Below are 22,646 nucleotides of genomic sequence, written 5' to 3'. Positions count from 1 at the left end.
CCAGAAAAACAATAATTTTCAATTAAGAAACCAGAAGACTTGGGGGTTTGATTTACGGTGCATGACTAATTATCAAATAGTTGGGCCTAATGAAAATTAAGCTGCTGGTTACTGCAAAGATTTAACTTCATTTTCTTGAAGAGATACTGATATGATCCAGAATGTAATTTATTGACTGGTATGAGGCATTTTAAAAGTCATAGATATGTAAATGAGATAATTATCATTTTTAAATGACAAGATTAATTATTTATATTATGATGAATTTTGTATTTGGAATGAATATACTCCTGAAATAAAAGATTATCTTTGCTTATGATGATGATTTTCACTTCCTTCTTATGATACTGAGAGATCTAAAAATATTGCACTTAGGGTAAGAATTGAAGGATCTTTTTTTTTTTAAATATATTTTATTGATTTTTTACAGAGAGGAAGGGAGAGAGATAGAGAGTTAGAAACATCAATGAGAGAGAAACATCGATCAGCTGCCTCCTGCACACCTCCCACTGGGGTTGTGCTTGCAACCAAGGCATATGCCCTTGACCGGAATTGAACCTGGGACCTTTCAGTCCGCAGGCTGACGCTCTATCCACTGAGTCAAACCAGTCAGGTGGATCTTTTTTTCTGAAAAAAGTCAAAATTAGTAGCTTTTTAATTTTTAAAAAATGTGTTGATGTAAATTATTCAGAATGAGTAAAAGAGTAAAAACTTTAAAACCAAACAAAATTCATCAAGTTAATGTGTCAGACTACATGTATATTTTATGCTAATTATAGTTTTCTTCTTGTAGTGTTAAATACAGACTTACAAATACAAATGTTTAAATTCATAAATATGCTAGGATGCAGTTTACCTTTTTTCTATAAGTGAAACAATTTAGTGCTATGTCCTATGTAATGCTCTTTGCCATGTTGACTTGGGCCCTACATAAAAATACTCAACTTTTCATCCCTTATTTGCTCTACTTTACCTCACACATTCTCCTGTGCAATCAAATTCAACCATTTCTTATTTCCTAAACTTCACATTCATTTCCTGCCAATCTTCTTCATTGAGGTAAGTCTATTTATAGGCTTATCCCAAATTCATATCTCCAAATTCTATCATCTCTCAAGCTCAATTTTAGATTTTGCATCCTCCATAGAATGAGCAAACATTTTCTCTTTATCTTCCCGCCCCATCCTGCAAGAATGCCTCCTTTCTCTGAAACTCCATAACTTTATATGCTTATCAGCCAGATCAGTGGTCTCAGTCTTGGTTGCTACTAGGGACTTGTCATATACTATTTTTTTTATGTCAATATGGGTGTTTTTAGTTTACAAAAATGTATTAAACTGTATTCTTGTGTGCATGTTTCTAAATGCATATGCTATAATCAATTAGCAGCATTTAAAAAATATCAGTGCAGTGATTTCATTCCAAATAAATTAAGTCAGAATTTCTGGGGATGGAACTTTGGGCATTGCTATTTTTTAAAAGTTCCTCAAATAATTCTAACTTTCAGTCACTGTGTAAAGGAAACTTGGGCAAACAGCCTGAGTCCAGGTGCCCCCGCAACCTGCATCCTGATGCATATGCTTGCTAGACTATAATTAAGCCCCAAACCCCTTCCCACCTTGGTTCTGGCCTTGCAAAACCTGTTTCCCTGAATGCTTATCTTGCAGGGGCCATAAAAGCCCCCACAGGACAACTGTCATAGAGGCTGCAAAAGCCCGAGAAAAGCAGTCAAAGAAACTTAGGACTATATAAACAGACCCCTGCTGCATTGGGCTGCTCAGCTTTGGGAACCGATTCTCTTGAGCCACACACTGGTACTCCTACAATAAAGTGCCTTTTCTGAATCTTCCAAGTGCCTGGATGTGTGTCCTTTGGTCACCTGATAATTTCTGAAATAACTAATCTTGAGAAGTATCTTGAGAAGTTTTCTTCCTTTTCAAAGGGGTAATTACCACTGAGATAATTAATGTGAATGGACAATCAAAACTATAAAACCCTTAACCATAAATATTCTTCCAAGAAGTTTTATGTACCTGTGATTTATAATCCTGGCATGTTCAGAACTGATCAGCTGTTCTTGAGAATACTCATTTCTAAAATGTGGTTATGTCTGTGGTGTTGATGTTATTGTAGTAGCTATACTTTATATGTCTTATAATAAATAGCCTTACAAAAATAACATTCTTCCCTTCTGATTGTGTGCTTCTTGAGACCAGGAGCTAGTTCACTTTTTTCAATAAATATTCATCATAGTGTTAGTGTAAGTAGCTAGATATTAATAAAGAAAGGGAGCAAAGGGAATCAGACAATGTTGAGCCTAATGGGCTGAGGAGCTGGAAAGTTGCAGCATTCATGGGCTCCCCAGGGTATTACAGCATTGTCCTGCTAAAGGGATTACTGCCCTCCTTCCCTGTGTAAGGAGGACTGGATTTTCAATCTCCCCAGAATACAACTGGATTTTCAATCTCCCCTGCCCTGCACAACTATGGGGGGAAGGAATGAACAATAAAAGGGGAATTCCTCTGCTGGGCGTATGCCCATTAGAAGTCAAGACTGTTCAGGGGGAGGTGCTTTCACTTTCAGACATGTGCAGTAGTAACTAAGATAAAGACCTAAGAAGGATTGTCTAGCCTGGGGAAAGGATGGATTGGGACACAGAACCCTGGAGATTGGTTAGGAGATGGACCCATCAGAAGCCTCAGAAAGATTGGGAAGTTAGTTTGGAAGGGTGACTGGTCTTTCCAAAGTCTGAGATAATATAACCCAAGCTTGATAAAGTTTCTCTTCCTCTCTCTCTCTCTTTCTCTCTCTCTCTCTCTCTCTCTCTCTCTCTCTCTCTCTCTCTCTCTCAAACATGCTCTTGCCTGGTCATTCACTTGCTCATTCTCTCCATAGGAGCCACCCTGGTCCGAAGCTGAGGAAACTCCAAGCATGGACTTCTGCATAGCAACAGACAGAGCTCAGCCAGGAAAGCAACCTATATTATCAGTACAGAGACTGAAGTGGACCAAACCAATGACACAGAATCTCTGGACACTGGCCCTATTTTGGGGCCTGATGAAGACAAGACTGAACTTTTTCCACAGTGGGATGGAGCTGAACCAAGGACAACCCTTTGTGTTTACTTCAACTTTAGTAAATCTTACTAAGCCACAATCTCCCATATGTGGGTCCCTGAAATCTTTTCATTGCAATTCTGTGAAAAATACCATTTCCACTGGCAATAATACCACTATTTCGATATTGCTTTGTCAACTATGAAAAAGAAAAGTAAGAGGAAGAAAAAAAGTCAGAGTAGGGTAAGAAAGAAACTAATTTTGTGTCTGCCTATGTCATTTCAAAGGGAGAAAATATTAGAAAAAATCTTCTAATTGTTTAAATTATGGTATGTCAGTGATCAGAAAACTTTCTTTGAAATAGCTTTCTTTGATTAAACTTATTTTCAGATGTCCTCTACATTGTTCTTAAATTTTTTCATACATATATTTTTAATATGCATATTTTTATTGATTTCAGAGAGGAAATGAGAGAGATAGAAACATCAATGATGAGAGAATCATTGATCGGCTGCCTCCTGCATGCCCCACACTGGGGATTGAGCCTGCAACCCAGGCATGTGCCCTGACCAAGAATCCAATCATACCTCCTGGTTCATATGTTGATGCTCAACCACTGAGTCATGCCGGTGGATCACACATATATTTTTAAGCTTCCATTGGAATAAAGCATCTCAATGACAACCATCCAATATATTTGCACCCCATACTATGTTCAGAGCTCACTTTCCAAAGTAAAAATCTAATTGAGCTTCTACCTTGCTTCAGAATTTTATCACATACCCACTCCTTGCTACTCAAATTGAAGTTTGGGGGCCAGCAGGATGACGAGGAGCCTATTAGAAAGGCTGATTTGTGGTCCCACCACAGAACCACTGAATAAAATGAATCAGATGCACACTGAAGTTTCAGTATCTCTGATCTAAAGAATAATAAAAGCCAAGTCCTTTATTACTTGTCTCTGATATTCTTCCCAGCCTTATTTCCAGCTCATCCTTTAGACCCAACCTGTATCCTTAGTGAAGCTGGCTGACCTAGAGTTTCTGGTATTTTCCTATATTTGCATACGTTGTTTTCTCTGCCTTGGCTGTGCATTCATACATTCACCTGGTAATTCCCCTGGCAAATTCCTCAATTCAGCTTACTTTCCTCTTTGAAGCAAGACCTTTCCTGACTCCTCCAGAGTTAGAGTATTTTTCTTCTCCTCTATAAGGCTCTAATTTAAGATTTATCAAATTGTATTATAAATAGTGTCTGCCTCTTTGCTTTTTCTTAGACTGTGACTCCTTGAAAGCAGGAATTGCACCTTGTTAAATTTTACAGTACTATTCAGCAATATTTTAGACATGAAGAAATAAGTCCACAAATGTTTTATGGGTGCAGGACCAAAGTCCTAAATGAAACCATTTCTGAGGAAAAAGTGTTGCAAAGCATTCTTTTTAGAAGAATGTACTTGAAAACTACTCATTTGATAGCACTTTATTGTGGTTATTTATTCTTCTATTGGTAGTGGAATAAGACTTACATTGGATAATGGAATTAGAAGTGACTCCAGACAAAATCTCATCATACACTCATTCTCTTTAGAAGATGATCCAGGATAATTAAATTTCTTAAATAACCAGAGAAAAGATGTATATTTACAGTCATTTTTACCTCTGTTTTATCTTCTGGTATATGTTTTATACACAAATGTAATGCTTAATAATTTCTAAATAATAATGTAAACTAATTAGCACTTTTAGTATTATTTCAAAGTCAACCCTCACTGACTTATATAAACTAACATATAAAAAGCATTTAGCGCAGTGTAAAGTAATTGATCAACTATAGATATATCCTCTTTCTCCCAGGCTTTCTTCTCTTTAACTTAGATCTCTCCTGCTAGAATTAAATATCCATTGTCTTTGTTTAATATTTAAGGAAATTAAAAGTTAAAAATCTAAAATTAACTTCTAAACCTCATTTTAATTAAAAGGTAACAGAGCACCCACCCAACAAATGAATACTGTATTCACTTGATTTATTTCTTTTGCCAAGCTGCTGGAGAGCATTATGCTAAGCGAAATAAGCCAGTCAGAGAAAGATAAATATTACATGATCTCACTCATTTATGGATTATAATAAACAACATAAATTGATGAACAAAAACAGATCCAGAGACAGAGAAGTATCGATCAGATGCTCAAAGCTCAGAGGGAAGGTAGGGGAGGGTGGGGGTAAGGAGAGATCAACCAAAGGACTTGCATGCATGCATATAAGCATAACCAATGGACACAGACACCAGGGGGGTGGGGGCATGAACAAGGGGAGGCGGGCAATGGGGGGATAAGGACACATATGTAATATTTCAATCAAAAGTCAATTACCAAGGCAGAGCTTGCTGCTGTTGTTACTGTTCTTAAGAACATAGGAATTTTTATAATACAGAATTAAATACTGTATATCTGAAGAAGGAAACCCTGTGGTAAGGTGTAGATTGTTGGTCTGCACATCATCTGCCCACAAAATTTCAACTCTCTGTATTTTGTATTCTAGTCTTGCAGTACTCCTTGATTCCTACAAGAGAATGGATGGCAGAAGTTAAGTCTTCAATGGGCTAACAGTATAAGATAATTTAATCAGAGGGTCCCTATCAGAATCACACTAATCAATCCCAAAGAATCAAGCCCCTACATAGCTAATGAGTAAGACTTGAATCAGCATTAATTGTACCGCAAGCTAAAATACAAACTGACATATTGTTTTCATTATCTAGGTCTCTAAAACTGCCTTTAAGAAGAGAGGTACTATTTTACAGATTTCTTGGTTCTAATGCTGTTTTCATATTTAAAATTTTATGCCGTAGGATAATTACCAGTATCCCTCTCTTTGTTAATTATTTCCTAATAAAATAATAATATGAACACTATCCCATAAGTCACAAATTGAAGATAACAGAACACAACTTTGTGTGTTTGTGGTGTCTGAGTGAATAGGAGACTTAATGGTAAAACCAAAAACTTTAAATAAAAGTATAGGAGAAAAATGCAATAGGCAGCTGAGCCATGATTCTCTCTCATCATTAAAAGCAAGAAGCATTTAAAAATGTAAACTGAACTTCATTAAAATTAAGTTTAAATTTAAAACTTCTGTTTTTAAAGATATTCTTTAAAATGAAAAATAAGTAATATACTAGAATAAGATATTTGCAAAGAAATATTGATAATGATTTTGTATTTAAAAGATGTAAAGGGCTGAAGCCGGTTTGGCTCAGTGGATAGAGCGTCGGCCTGTGGACTGAAGGGTCCCAGGTTCGATTCCGGTCAAGGGCATGTGCCTGGGTTGCGGGCACATCCCCGGTGGGGATGTGCAGGAGGCAGCTGATCAATGTTTCTCTCTGATTGATGTTTCTAGCTCTCTATCTCTCTCCCTTCCTCTCTGTAAAAAATCAATAAAATATATTTAAAAAAAAAAGATGTAAAGGAATTTTGGAATTTAATAGTAAAATAACAACTTCTTTCTCTCCCTTAAAAAAAGGGGGGGGGGGGACAAATGACACTTTACCAAACAAGATACATGAGGAGATAAAATGTTTATAGAAATGATGCTCAACAATGTTGTTATTAGGGAAAGCTAATTAAAACTACAATGAGAGCCTGGCTTCGGCGGCTCAGTGGTTGAGTGTCAACCTGTGAACTAGGAGTTCACGGTTTGATTCCAGTCAGAGCACATGCCCAGGTTGCAGTGGGGGGCATGCAATAGGCAGCTGAGCCATGATTCTCGCACATCATTAATATTTCTATCTCTCTCTCCCTCTTTGAAATCAATAAAAACATATTTAAAAAAAAACCTACAATGAGATACTGCTACACAACTACAAGAATTATTAAAATTTTAAAAACAAACAAACATGGGACAACACGACAATGCAAGTACTTGTGAGGATGAAGAGCAGCTGAAGCTCTAATACCCTGCTTGTGGAAATGAAAAATGGTACAGCCTCTTTGGAAAACAGTGTAGCAGTTTCTTAGAAAGTTAAACATAGAATTAAAAAACAACCTCTAATCTTACTTTTAACTGGGATAATTTATTTTACAATGATAAAATGTATATATCTACAGAAAGACTTATATGCTAACTTTATATCAGCTTTATTAATAATTAGAGGCCCGGTGCACAAAATTTGTGCACAAGTTGGGGGGTGGTCTCCTCAGCCCATCCTGCTCCCACTCCAATCCGGGACCCCTCAGGGGATGTCTGACTGCTGATCCCTGTGGGATTGGGCCTAAACATCAATCGAACATCCCTTTCAAATCCGGGACTGCTAGCTCCTAACTGCTCACTTGCCTGCCTGCCTGATTGCCCCTAACCACCTCTGTCTCGGCTCCTGCCACCATAGCTTTGTCCGGAAGGATGACCAGAAAATGTCTGGTCAATCCGGTCATATTACCCTTTTATTAGTATAGATTAGTCAGCTAAGACAGCCATAAAAAAAATCATAAATTTGTATGGCTTAAACAACAGAAATGTATTTTTCTCACAGTTCTGGAGGCTGGAATTTGGGGTCAGGGTACCAGCATAGCATCGTCCCATACATCAGAAAGTGGTGGATCAATTGCTGCTCAGGGCACATGTCCAGGTTGCAGATTCAATACCCAGTCCAGTGAGTGCAGGAAACAATGAAACAATGTTTCTCTCTCTCTCCCTTCTTCTCTCTGAGATCAATTAAAATGAACGTTAAATAAATAATGTTCTCTAAGTATGGTTTTAACAGAAAAGACATTAGTGATCTATGAAGTAAAAAACTCATTATAACATATATATACAGCATGACTCCATTTTTTTAAAAAGATATTTATTGATTTCAGAGGAAGGGAGAAGGAGAGATAGATAGAAACATCAATGATGTGAATCATTGATCAGCTGCCTCCTGCACACCCCTACTGAGGATCAAGCCCAAAATTTGACCAGGAATCATATCAACCACTGAGCCCCACCAGCCGTGCCTTATATTTATCAATACCAGGCACATGAAGTACATTGGCAAGATCTCACTCCTAGATGAAAGTCTGAAATTGCCCAAACTCCTTTGCTGCTAGGTTTCTGGATATGAATTCGTTTCTGCCGATTGGATGTGCTTGCACAGTATTTTGAAGGCAGAAGTGGGGAAGAGGCATCTTCCTGCAGTTTGGGCTGTTTGCTGCTGGTGACCATGTTTGCAGAGATGTAGAGGTTTTCTGCAGTGGAATTCAGGCTGTGCACAGGCAGTTGTGGCAGAGGCAGTGCCCAGTGACCTGTTTTGTGGGAGCTGGAGGGCACTTGCGGGGGCAGTAGTTTCCTGATTCCTGGGTCACAGCTGTGCCAGTGTGTCCTAGAATTCAGTTGTGGCTGAGGGGGCAGCTCCTCCCGCTGGGCAGGGAGTCTTTCCTGGGGGCCCAGCCTAATACCCACTCCTCCAGCTTTCCGATGATTTCCCAAGCACCAATTTTCTGTGCTAAATTCTTTCCTGCCTAAAATAGCAAAGATCTAAAAACATCTTGGATCCTCTCCTTTCAACAAAAACAATGCTACACAGGGTCAGGTCTGAGAAGTGGGTGAGGTGTTGCAGAAGGCTCCCTACTTTGAGTCTCAGCTTCCTCTTCTGTAGAACCAAGACCGAAGATTATCTGTTCATAGTTACTGAAGAACATGGCAGCTGTTCCCCGAAGATGGCCACATTTCCCATCCCTTCTGTCACCTTGCCACTTTCCACCACATCCTCTCTCTTGAAGTGGGGCTGACCTCTGAATTCCAAGGCCAAGGCCGAAAAGGCGTGGGGCTGCAGCCTCGCCCACCTCGCCAGGGTTTCCAGCTCCAGCCCTGCCCACGCTGCTCGTGGCTCTGTCTCGTGCGGGGCCTTGCCCTCCTGGCTCACTTCCCCTCCTGTCTGCCGCCCAGCGCCTTGCTGCACATCATGGCCCACCTGCTGGTGCTGCTGGGCCCAGCGGGCGGGGTAAGAGCCCAAGTTGGGCCTCCTGGCTCCTGCCCCCTGTGCCCCTTGGCCCCTATTCCTGCTGCTGTTCCGACCAAGGCCAGATGCTCAGGTGCTGTGCACGGCCTGTGGGGACTGCTGTGGCCACCAGAAAAGCCCCGCCCCACCCCTGACTCCAGAGCCCTGATCCTGGGTCCACTTCCACCAGAGGAGAGCTTTGCCAGCATAGCTGCCCAAGACTGAGACCAAGCACCTCCAAGGTCCCCGGACCCAAAATTTCTGCCAGCCACAGCGGTTGGCCAGCTGGCCCTGCCCTGATCAGGGTGTTGGGGGCAATCCGGCCCAGATCAAGCCAGTTTGCTGGCCACAATGGGTGTCATAGCAACTGGTCGTTAGGTTGTTATGGTTGTTATGGTTGTTATGGCCGTTATGGTCACTGGCTTTATATATATACTAGAGGCCCAGTGCACAAAAATTTGTGCACTCGGGGCAGGGGTCTCCCAGCCCGGCCTGTGCCCTCTCACAGTCTGGGACCCCTCGGGAGATAACGACCTGCTGGCTTAGGCCTGCTCCCGGGTGGCAGAGGGCAGGCCCAAACCCTAAGTGCAGCCCCTGGTCAGGTTCAGAGCAGGGCCGATTGGGGAGTTGGGGTGCCGCCCCGTCATGCACAGAGCAGGGCGGATCGGGAGGTTGCGATGCCACCCTCAGTCACGCTCAAGGTAGGGCCCATTGGGGGGTTGGGGCGCCGCCCCCTGTCACACTCAAGGCAGGGTCGATGGGGAGGTTATGGCTCTACCCTGTCACACACAGAGCAGGGCCCATGGGGGGGCGGGGGTTGGGGCGCCACACCCTGTCACACACAGAGCAGGGCCGATCAGGGGGTTGGTGCTCTGCACCCTGTCAAACACAGAGCCACAGGGCAATCAGGGGATTGGGGAGCTCCCCCCTATCAGGCACAGAGCAGGGCTGATTATAGGGTTGGGGAGCCTTCCCCTGTCACGAACAGAGCAGGGCGGATAGGGAGGTTGTGGCCCTGCCCCCTGTCACACACAGAGCCGCAGGGTGATCAGGGGGTTTGGGCGCTGCCCCCTGTCACACTGATTCCGGTGCCGGGAGGCATATTACCCTTTTACGATATAGGATAGAGGCCTGGTGCATGGGTAGGGGCTGGTTGGTTTGCCCTGAAGGGTGTCCTGGATCAGGGTGGGGGTCCCCACTGGGGTGCCTGGCCAGTCTGGGTGAGGGGCTGAGGGCTGTTTTCCGGAAGCGGGTGACTGAAGCTCCCAACCACTCCTTTTTTTCTTTTTCTTTTTTTTATTCTGGGCCAGCTTTAGCTCTGAGGCTTCGCTGCTGAAAACATCGATACAATGTTGCGGTCCGGCTGGTGGAAGGTTTGCTGAATGAAAGCCGGTTTCTGGGGTTTTGTTTAGCTTCTATATTTGCAACATAGTTGCTTAGAGTTGCAGCTGAGAGGCCGGCAAGTGAGGCGGGGAACGTTGGAGTCCGCAGTCACTGGAGGAAGCAAGCCTTCCTGCTCGCTTCAGTGCATGGCTGCCGGCCGCCATCTTGGCTGACAGTTAATTTGCATAAGGATACGCTGATTAGCCAATGGGAAGGGTAGCGGTCATACGCTAATTACCATGTTTCTCTTTTATTAGTGTAGATATATATATTGGAAACATATCAGCTACCCATCAATTGGTGAATGTTCAGGCTGTGGTATATCCATACAACGGAGACCTACTCAGCAATAAAAAGAAACAAACAACTTATATATGGAACAACATGGATGCATCTCAGAATCAGAAGCTAAGTGAAAAAAGCCATAAACAAAAAGGTTTTCTACTATATGATTCCACATATATGGCATTCTGACAAAGGGAAAAAATATAGGGACAGAAATCAGATGAGTAGTTGCTAGGGGTTGGAGGTCATCAAGTGTATTAAGTAGAGAGGAGCATGAGGGAACTTTTGTAGGTGATGGAAATGTTCTTTAACTCTATTATGATGATGATGGTTATAAAAATATACATACAGATAAATATAAATATATCTGCAGGTATATTTAAAATCATTGAAACAACAAAAAAGGAGAATTGTAAGTAAATTGTATCTTAATAAACCTGATTTAAAAGGTTAATGATTAGTTGTTATACATTTGGAGCACATACATATGATACTATTGTTATGGAATTGGCATGACAGAAGACAGTTGAACACTTGGGAGGTTCAGGAAAAGCCTTTATTCAAATCGGCATTGCTGGTTCAGGGGACTCAAAGATCACAGAGCAAGGCCCATGGAGGGGGGTTGGGGAGCTGCCCCCTGTCACTGAACAACTTAGACAATGAGCTTTTCTCCTTATATATTTCTGAGTTTCTTTGTTTCCTAACTACTGGCTTCTGTAGTGGACTCTCACAGCCCACCTCCAGTCAGTTAGATGGTTAATTTAGATTGTATCTAATGTCCATCTTGGATGGCGCCAGTGACCTCCCTCTAGCTAAGCTGTTACATCCTTGGTTTATGACCCTTGTAAATTGGAAGTATTTAGGTAAATAGGTCTTGCAAGACCAGATAATTAAGGAAAGGGCAGTGACTTCATTATAGGCTAACAAGAATGTGCATTAGGGATACTGATTAACTAGGTGCAGAGTCCGGCTGCTAGTCTCCTACATTCTTTCACAAATGGAGTTAATTATCGGCTAGCAAGAGTGTGAAGTAGAAGGCAGGTTACTGGAACAAATTCAGATTGCTAGCCCCCCAAAAATGTCTTATGCTCCCCATCACTATAACAACAAATCACTTCTACAGATTAAGTTCTCCATAAAGTTATTTCTGTATTTCAGTAACTCTTTTGGTTATTTTTAAAAAGAAGAATCACAAAAGCTACTCTATCTACATTCTGTAACACAAAAGTAACTAGTCTTTACATGTTATTGGATGGGTATCTTGCCTGTTTCATAGAATTGCCACTGAAGTTCTAATGCTAAAAGAACAATGGAAGTCCTAGCTGGCATGGCTCAGTGGTTGAGTGTTGACCTATGAACCAGGAAGTCACGGTTTGATTCCCGGTCAGGGCACATGCCAGGGTTACAGGCCTGATCCCCAGTGTGGGGCATGCAGGAGGCAGCCAATCAATGAATCTCTCTCATCATTGATGTTTCTATCTTTCTCTCCCTCTCCCTTCCTCTCTGAAATCAATAAAATTATATTAATAAAAAAAGAACAATGGAAGCTAAGTGGACTCACAAACTGAAGAGTATCATCAAGTATTTCCCCAAAGTATTCACTCACCAAGAGAAAGCAGAACTGCTTGGCTACCCTTACAATCACTATATCCTAACAATAATTTTAATAATAATAATAATAAAATGACAGAAATCAAGGAGGATCATCACAGAGGTGGCATCTTCCTTCTTCTCATTTAAAACCAGGTAAGAAAGATTCTAATAGAACTCCTTAAAGACTCTCAGAGAAATCTGACATCATATTTTCCCATTTGAACTTTTGTTTTTAAGGTGCACTAGTGTGGCTGCCCTCAGTATCTATTTACATAAAGGGGAAAGAGAATTTGAGAGATGCAGCATAGCAGCTGTACTCTCACTGTTTAACATGGCAAGATTATGTGAGTTGCCTGCGGGTCAGGTGGACCATAGCAGACAGCTGAATTAGGACTGTTTTGCCATTGTTTCTGTTGATGGCTCCATCTAGATAAAGAAAGCGCAGGACTTAAAGGTTAAGGGCACACTGCCTTGAGAAAAAGCTGAGGAGAATGGGTAAGGAAATGATTACATCAGATAAATCATTCAAGTTTGGAAACTGTGCAGTAGGGGCCCTCCTGCATGATATCCAAGTGAATTCATCCACAGCTATCCAGAAGTCATCCACAGCCAAGAGAGGAAAGTTAAGTAAGAAACTATTTGCTTCTTTGTCTCTACCCCATCTCATCATCACTGCATATGAGAGAAAGGGAGCCCAGAAAGTGAAGCTGAATAGGTTATGTCTCCCTCACATGTGCACCTCCATCAAGCTAAGAGATATTCTGGTAGTAGAGAGAGTAAAGCTTGAAATGAATTTGAAATATAAATTTTACTCTAGACTGAACTGGATCAAAACTTTGGGAAAATTGAAATTAACTGGAAAGCAATGAGTTATACCTGAGATACTGTTATAAAACAGAAAAGTCAAATTCTTAAAAGCATATTTGAAAATCTTGGTAGGAAAAAAAATCCATCCTATTCAACTGAACAATTTTGAATTCAGTAGTCTACATTCAGATGTAAACAAGTTTTAATAATACCGTAATCAATTTATTGCACTTTTATGGTTCTGTTTATGACTGCCCAACACTAAGTAGCCTCACAAACTAAAGAGTATTACCAAGTACTTTCTTGAAGTATTCACTCACCAAGAGAAAGCAGATATGATATTTTAACTGAGTAAAGAGAACTAAAAGGTCTATTTATATACATTCAAAAAAATAATAAATCATTGAGTCATCATTTAATTAATCTAAACATCCTATATAATAAAGAGGTAATATGCAAATTGACCATCACACCCTCACACAAGATGGTTGCCCCCCTGTGGTACCAAGATGGCCGCCTCCATGTGGCCACAAGATGGACGGCAGGGGAGGGCAGTTAGGGGTGACCAGGCCTGCATAGAAGGCCAATTGGGGGTGATCAGGCCGGCAGGGGAGAGCAATTGGGGTAATCGGGCAGGCAGGGGAGCAGTTAGGCATTGATCAGGCTGGCAGGGGACTGGTTAGGGAGTGATCAGGCTGGCAGGCAGGCGAGCGGCTGGAAGCCAGCAGTCCCGGATTGTGAGAGGGATGTCCGACTACCGGAATTACAACCAGCAGTCGGACATCCCCCAAGGGGTCCCAGATTGGAAAGGGTGCAGGCTGGGCTGAGGGACACTCTCCCCCAACCCCCAAGTGCACGAATTTCGTGCACAGGGCCTCTAGTATAAAATAATGGTTTGTCTTAAAATTGATGGCATATTAGGTTTAATAAAGTAAATTCTCATATGTGAACCTTAGTATTTTATGTAACTCCTGAGTACTCTTAAAAATGAAACTGATCATCCTCCATTTGTTTATTCTCTCTCAATGGTACTGTTTTACTATCCTGGCCACCTCTGACCATATAGATGAGTATAACACTTCATGGAATAGCAGGGATCCCCAGATGACTCTATATATAAAAGCAAAGGTACTAACCTCTTCTAGGTATTTTTCTTTCTCTAGAATGTTATATAAGAAACAAACTTCTGTCACATTAAGTCAGGAATTTCTGTCATATTAAAAGAATCTATTTGGTATAGCAGCTTAATCTATAACTTGCTATTGCAGTAAATAGAAACTTAAAGTTAAAATTTACAAAGTTTACTACATATTAGACACTGTATTTATTATGATTTATTTAAACAATATACCCTCAATAAAGGTACTATTATTATCCTCATGTTTATAGAAAAAATTAAAACAGTTGTACAGGTTAGGTAATTCCCCAAAGTCATACATAAATTGAGAAATTGATATTTTTTGCACTCATACAGAATCCCTGCTCTTCTTCACTGTGATGTTACTGTTCCCAAGTAACACACTGCCCCATGAAGCATGTTTTGATATAGTCATTCATTCATACACTTGTAAATATGTAGACAAATGCATGAAACATCCAAATCCAAATAATGTAGACAAATGCATGAAACATCCAAATCCAAATAATATACAAATGATTATAATTTTGACTTAATATAACCACAATACTACATGTTTAATCCTAAGAAACAACTCAAAATACATGTGCTAATACAATATTGTCTATAGCTAAAAAAAAAAAAAAAAAAAAAAAAAAGTCCCAGCAGTAAGAAAGTGGTTAAAAAAAATTAAGCAGCATAGAGGAGGAATTCAAGATGGTGGTATTAAAGGTGGATGTTGCATTCACCTCCCCCCAGGACCAAAATGGAATTACAACTAAAATATAGCTCTTTAAAATCATCCCAAATAACCAATTGAAGAGTAGCTGAGCAGAAGTCTTATAACCAAGGATTTACAGAAGAAGCCACATCAAGACTGGTAGGAAGGGCAGAGATAGGAAAAAGCCTGGCCCATGGGTGGAAGCTGAGATTCTGAAGGGATATAACAGCTGCAAAAGTTTCCTCTGAGGAGTAAAGGGTCTCAAACCCATGTGGGGCTACCCAGCCCAGAGCATCAGGGCCAAGAAGAGGCATCCTCATAACATCTGGCAGTGAAAATCATCAGGATTGTCTATCAGGGGGAGACTAGAGTCTGCTGGAGACACAAATGCCCTCTTAACACACAAAATCTCTTTCACCTGGGCTATGGCAAAGGGGAGTTTGGAGAAGATGAGAACCATGTGAGTGTTGGGAGCCAGATGTAAGCTGGCAAGGTCCTTGCACCTAAAGGGGCTAGCAAGGATGGGACCCTTACCCACACAGTTTTCCCAGACTTGTTTGGATGGCAATTATCAGTAGAATGAGAACAGCCTTTCATGGCTTACCAAGAACTCTGTAACTATTTACCGAGATATGCTATACTGAGAACTTGTCCTTCTGCTGTGTCTCTCCCTTAGAGATTAAGAGGAACAAAGAATACATTCCTCTTGACAGACCTCCTATTCAGTGTGTTGTGTATAAATAGGATTGTGTGGCTAATGAAGTTGCTTCAGTTCCTCGAGAGCTGCAGTCCTCCCGATCCCCTTTCCTGTCTTTCTTTCTTTTCTCAGTTCCCACCTCCCTGCCTCAGCCCGGCTCAACCTGTCAGGCTGGCCCTGACAAACTAGCACCCAAACAGGGACTGAAGAACTGGGAAAAAGACGGTGAGGAACTCCTCCGGATAAAGAGTGCACTCGCTAAGGTAAGGGAGGAGCAATTTTTTGATAGTCGGGAGTAAAGCATGGGACAGTTAGAATCTAGAGAAAATGCCCTTTATGGCCAAATGTTAAAGTCTATGCTCAACAGTAAAGGAACTAAGGTTAATGACAAGCAAGTAGAAAATTTTTTAAAATTCATTCAGGAGGTCTGCCCTTAGTTTCCTGAGGAAGGAACCGTTAACTTAGAAACATGGCAGAAAGTTGAGAACAAATGCGCAATCATTATAAAGCCTTTGGGTCAAGTAAGACCCCGGTTGATGCATTTTCCTTATGGAATTTAATATGGGATTGTTTAGATCCCAGGCATGACCATAATCAACCGTCTCTTAAGCCAGAAAAAAAGGAGAAGCAGTATGATAGCACAAAATAGGGCTCTAAAAAAGACAGTATATTAAAAAGGAATAATGTAACTTTTAAAGACAATTTAACTCCTCAAGATGAGGAGGATTTTGAGGAAGCTGCTGCTCTTTGTCATGATGATGATACAGGTGTTGTTCAGCAAAAGAGGAGGAAGAATATTTTTCTGCTGGAACTGAAGAGGGCAGTGATATAGAGGATGTGTTAGAACGCTTCTTAGAAGCATTAAAGCTTCTTGGCAAGAAAAAGAGAAGCCACGGGGGCCATTCCCCCCGCTCTCCGCTGCCTTGTGCAGCACCAGTTCCACTTTCCCCTCTCCAGATGGCTTTGCAGGAGGCACGAAAGTGTGGTGAGGAATTGGGCATTCATGCCTTCCCTGTTATGGAATGGGTGAACCCTAACATGGGAGAGCGTGAGCATGCTTATGACCCGCTTCCTTTTAAAACCTTGAAGGAGTTAAAAACAGCCTGTGCTCGGTATGGGCCTACTTCGCCTTATACTTTAACCATCTTGGAAATTATGGCCTCAGAGGCTCTCCCACCTAATGATTGGAGAGCTATTGCCAAGGCTTGTTTATCAGGAGGGGATTATTTCTTATGGAAATCAGAATGTGATGAAAAGGCTAAGGAACAAGATTCTCGTAATCGTTCTGCCCAGACTAATATTTCTTATGAAATGCTGGTAGGTGAAGGAGCCTATGCTGACGCCCATAATCAAATTCAATACCCACAGGTAGCTTATGGACAGATTAATGGAGCTGGGATCAGAGCCTAGAAAAAGTTACCCACCTCTGGTCAGAAAACAGAGGAGCTCTCAAAAATTATTCAAGGTCCAGATGAAAAGTATCAGAATTTTGTCTCTCGGCTATTACAGGCTGTTGGCCGAGTAGTGGTGGATGGAGAGGCTGGCATGTTAATAGTTAAACAGTTGGCATATGAAAATGCCAACACTGCCTGTTAAGCTGCACTGGGGCCCTATCAAAGAAAGGGGACTCTCTCATATTATATCGGAATTTGCGCAGATATTGGTCCCTCATATATACAAGGAGTCGCCATTGCGGCTGCATTAAAGGGAACCACCATTGAAGGAATTCTTCAGCAACAGTTTAGCACAGGGAAAAGTCAAACACACAAGTATTTCACTTGTGGAGGAACAGGACACATGGCAAAACAGTGTCCTTCTAATAAAGAGGTTAATAAAGGAAATGGCAGAGGTCCCAAACAACCTGGAATATGCCCTAAATGTAAAAAAGGAAAAATTGGGCAAATGAGTGTAAATCTAAGATAAATGTCCAGGGAAATTCTTTGCCTCGACACCAGTCGGGAAACTACCAAAAGAGGCCAGCCCAGCCCCGACAAATAATAGGGGCATTGTCTGTTTACCCTCCTGTCCTTGTGCCGTCTCAAGGCCAGCTGGCTTCACAGCACCCAGACTGCCCCAGGGAGCAAAACGAATACAAGAGCTATTCCGAGCAACCCCCGGAAGTGCCGGTCTGGACCTTAGATCCATAGGGTGATATGTATTAACTCCAGAATTGGGACCACAAGCCATCCCTACAGGAGTGTATGGACCTACTCCTAAAGGGATGTTTGGCCTTTTACTAGGTAGAAGCAGCTTAACTATGAAAGGATGACAAATTTTTCCAGGAGTAATTGATGCAGATTATGAGGGAGAAATTAAAATTATGGTCTCTGCCCCCAGAAATATCATCACCATCACCTCAGACATGAAAATTGCTCAATTGATTTTGCTCCCTCTGCCTGCCACAGGCAATCTACTTTCCACAGAGTCTCCGGGGGCCAGGGGTTTTGGCTCCTCGGACAAGGCATATTGGGTACAAGCTATTTCTCATACTAGGCCTGAAAGAACCTTAATTATACAAGGGAAAAGATTTACAGGGATTTTAGATACAGGAGCAGATATTTCTGTCATAAGCTTAGCTCACTGGCCTAAACAGTGGCCCTATAGAGAAGCTATGACACAACTTCAAGGAATAGGTCAGACCAACTCTCCTTTACAGAGTTCACAAATGTTAAAGTGGCAAGACAATGAAGGTCACTCTGGGTTATTTCAACCATATGTCTTGCCAGGGATCCCTGTGAATTTATGGGGACTAGACATTTTATCTTCCCTGGGTGTTGCCCTTGTTACCACCCCAGCTCAGGGAAATGTTTAGGGGGGGGGGGTCATTGTTTCTCCTGTTATCCACACAGCTGACAAGATATCATGGAAGTCAGATGACCCTGTATGGGTAGAGCAGTGGCCCCTTTCCAAAGAAAAAAGCTGCTCATGAGTTGGTACAGGAACAACTTCAGCTAGGGCATTAGAAGAGACTACCAGTCCTTAGAATACTCCTATTTTTATCATAAAAAAGAAATCAGAAAATTGGTGCCTTTTACAGGATTTAAGGGCAATAAACAAAACTATAGAAATTATAGGACCTTTACAACCTGGTCTCCCTTCCTCTGTAGCAATCGCTAATGGAATGAAGCTATTAGTACTAGATTTAAAGGATTGTTTTTTTCACTATTCCTTTAGATCCCTCTGATTGCAAACGATTTGCATTCAGTGTCCCATCTACTAGCACTGCTATCATTGGAAGGCATTGCCTCAGGGAATGGCTAATAGCCCTACCCTGTGTCAAAAGTTTGTTAGTCAGGCAATTCGCGGAGTTTGAGAGAAACATCCGCAGGCTTATATCATACACTATATAGATGACATCCTTTTAGCTCACTATACGGAATGTCAATTAGAAAGGGTGTATGATGACTTACAACAGGCTCTTCTTAAATCTGGATTAATTATTGCACCTGAAAAAGTTCAAAGACGAGATCCTTACCTATATCTTGGACATATCTTAGAAGGAAGAAAAATTCATCCTCAAAAGATTCAACTCAGGATAGACAAGCTAGAGACTTTAAATAATTTTCAAAAATTTTTAGGGGATGTTAACTATATTAGGCCAACTTTAGGTATAACTACTAATGACCTTAAACCTTTATTTGATATTCTTCATGGGGATAGCGACCCGCTCTCCCCTCGTCAGCTTACTCCTACAGCTCGCAAGGCTATCTGCCACATAGAAGCTGCCTTAAAGAAACAGTTTGTACAAAAAATTGATTACTCACAGCCATAGCTATACTTAGTATTGGCCACGCCAGTATATCCTACTGGCCTCTTAGGGCAACAGGGACCCTTGGAGTGGATTCATCTACACTCCTCCCCGAAAAATGTAGTTTATCCTTACTCAGAAGCAGTAGCAGATATTATCTTTACAGTACATCTCAGATCTCTGGAACTTTTTGGTCAAGAGCCCCATACCATCATAGTACCCTATAAGGCTCAACAAAGGCAGTGGCTATTTCATATGGATGATAAATGGCCTCTCTCATTCCTGGGCTATCACGGTATAGTAGACTCTCATTACCCATCTAATAAACTCATACAATTTATTATAGAACATTCCTTCATTTTCCCCAAGGTAGTCAAGACTCAACCAATTTCTCATACAGTTCTGGTATTTACTGATGGTTCCAGTAATGGCACAGCTGCCCTAGTTATCAATAATCAACCGTTTGTTTTTCAGACCAACTACACTTCAGCACAACGCGTAGAGCTTGAAGCAGTACATCAAACGTTATGCAAACTTTCCACTCAATCTTTTAACCTTTACTCAGACTCTCGTTATATTGTAAATATTATGATTCACTTAGAAACTGCTAATTTACATGACACTGACCGATCTGAAGTGATTATTCCCTTACTACAGATTCAAGCTTTGTTCAGGAAACGTTCTCACCCTTGTTTCTTTGGCCATATACGAGCTCATACAGGTTTACCTGGATCTCTCTCTGCAGGAAATACTTATGCTGATCAACTTACTAAAACTGCCTAGCTAACATTATCTCCTCTAGATACAGCCAAAGTCTCACATTCTCTCCATCATCAAAACACCACTGGCCTATGTCAGCAGTTTCAAATCACAAAGGAACAGGCTCAACAAATTGTTAAACTCTGTCCTCAATGCCCTCTAACCACATTCATTCCTCCCACAGAAGGAGTCAATCCGCGAGGCTACAAACCAGGCCAACTATGGCAGATGGATATAACCCATATTCCATCTTTGGGAAAACAAGCTTATATTCATGTTTCTGTTGACACTTTTTCTGGTTTTATTTTTGCATCCCCTCATACAGGAGAAGCCACTAAACATGTTATTGCTCACTGTTTACAAGCTTTTACTTTCCTAGGCATCCCCCATACCATTAAAATTGACAATAGTCCAGCCTACACAAGTACGGCATTCCAAAAGTTTTGTACTACTTTTCGAATCCAGCATAAAACAGGCATCCCATACAATCCTCAAGGGCAGGGAATAGTTGAGTGAGCTCATCAGACTTTAAAAAGGCAAATTGAAAAAATAAAGAAGGGGGAGTATGTAGATACCCCTGCTAACTTACTTAATAGAGCTCTTTATTCCCTTAATTTTTTAAATGATGATGCTCAGGGTAAAACCGCTGCGAAGCGACAGTGGTCCTCACTGCCCAGATCCCACCCTTGGGTACAGTGGAAAGACTTACTTACAGGACAATGGCATCGCCCTGATCCTGTTCTGATATGGGCTCGGGGGTCTGTTTGTGTATTTTCTGAAGGGGACTCTGAGCCCCATTGGATCCCCAGCTGCTATGTCCAGCCCTTTCAAGGTCAAGATGGAGGATGAAGTGGAACAAGAACTCACTCCACCATTCAAGAGGCTACCAGTCAGTCCACTGGCGCCCGTGCCGCCACCGCCGCCACGGAGATCATGGACGACTCAGAGGACATCTCCGCCAACTTGGGGACAGTTGAAGAAGCTGACAATGGAGGCCGAGGCCATGGTCGTTCACCAAGGAGCACAATGAACTGCTGAGACTTTGTTTCTAGTCATGCTGAATTTAATTGGATTTGTGTCACCCCTAAGATATCTATCTAATGGTACTATGTAGCATTGGGATTGAGTTCACAACCACCTGGGGCACAGTAATATGAAGTATGGTAACAATTATTTCAGGTAAAAAGTATAGTTTCATACTGGTCTTAGAAAGCACATTTTCCTCCCTGGGAAGGCACTTAAGCATTCTATATTGACCTCTCATGCCCTTTTTGCCAAGGGGGTCCCTCTTTCAATTACCCACAGCTGTCACCTGAGCTCTCTGTTCATGCTAAGGTCATAGTGGCTGGTACCATAGATCTGTCTCTCGCTCAATGGCATAAGCTGGGCCCTCTCTAGAGAAGAAACCTGGGTTCCCCATGATCAATGCTGGTGTCCCGCCAGCAGGCGAGGGGATCCAAGGGAAGTTGCTGGGCGTGGAGGCCACAGGGGCATAGGCTACCAAGGAGACAGAACTGACCCTCACATCACCCTGCTTGGTCCCGGAGGATGGCTGGTTAGTCAATGACGGGTAAGATTCCTCAGGGAGGAATGACCTAAGACAGGCACAGTCGCAGAGTGGCCTCAGGGGAGAAATTGGGGGTCAACAGAGGTGGGGTACAGATCCTCACCCCCCCCCCCCCAATTATGCAGGGGCTTGAACACTCGCCCCTTCTGAGGCAGGTCTCCTGCCCCCATGGCTGCTTCTCGATTCCCATGCCCAGCTCAGATCTGGACCCAGATTACACAAAGAGACTTAGCCCAGCCAAGATCGATACCCAGATAGCAGAGACTTGGCTAACAGCAGCTACCCTATATCTAAATCCAGCTTAACACCAGGAATGCTTGGGGCTTTCTCAAGGATGCAAAATAATCCTTTCCATTAATATTTACAGGGTAAACTAAGATTGTTATTAGAGTATTAAATCTAACAGTAATGTAGTAATCAAGTTTTCAGATTAACTAAATTTTGCTAATTAATATAAGTAATTATTCAGGAAGTATTAACCAAAATTTTCCTTTCACAGTAAAATTGCTTAACATGCAATGAATTTAAAGCAGTTATATTTTGTGCTAAAAAACAAAGAAGGGGGATCTGTTGGGGGCCATATGTAAGCTGGCAAGGTCCTTGCACCTAAAGGGGCTAGCAAGGATGGGACCCTTACCCACACAGTTTTCCCAGACTTGTTTGGATGGCGATTATCAGTAGAATGAGAACAGCCTTTCATGGCTTACCAAGAACTCTGTAACTATTTACCGAGATATGCTATACTGAGAACTTGTCCTTCTGCTGTGTCTCTCCCTTAGAGATTAAGAGGAACAAAGAATACATTCCTCTTGACAGACCTCCTATTCAGTGTGTTGTGTATAAATAGGATTGTGTGGCTAATGAAGTTGCTTCAGTTCCTCGAGAGCTGTAGTCCTCCCAATCCGGCTTTCCTGTCTTTCTTTCTTTTCTCAATTCCCACCT

Source organism: Myotis yumanensis, unplaced genomic scaffold, assembly GCF_028538775.1.
Source record: "Myotis yumanensis isolate MYYU_CA2020_CCGP unplaced genomic scaffold, mMyoYum1.0.hap1 SCAF_2, whole genome shotgun sequence".
NCBI lineage: Eukaryota > Metazoa > Chordata > Mammalia > Chiroptera > Vespertilionidae > Myotis > Myotis yumanensis.
The sequence above is the reverse complement of the archived record's forward strand: the minus strand, read 5'-3'. Positions refer to the sequence as shown.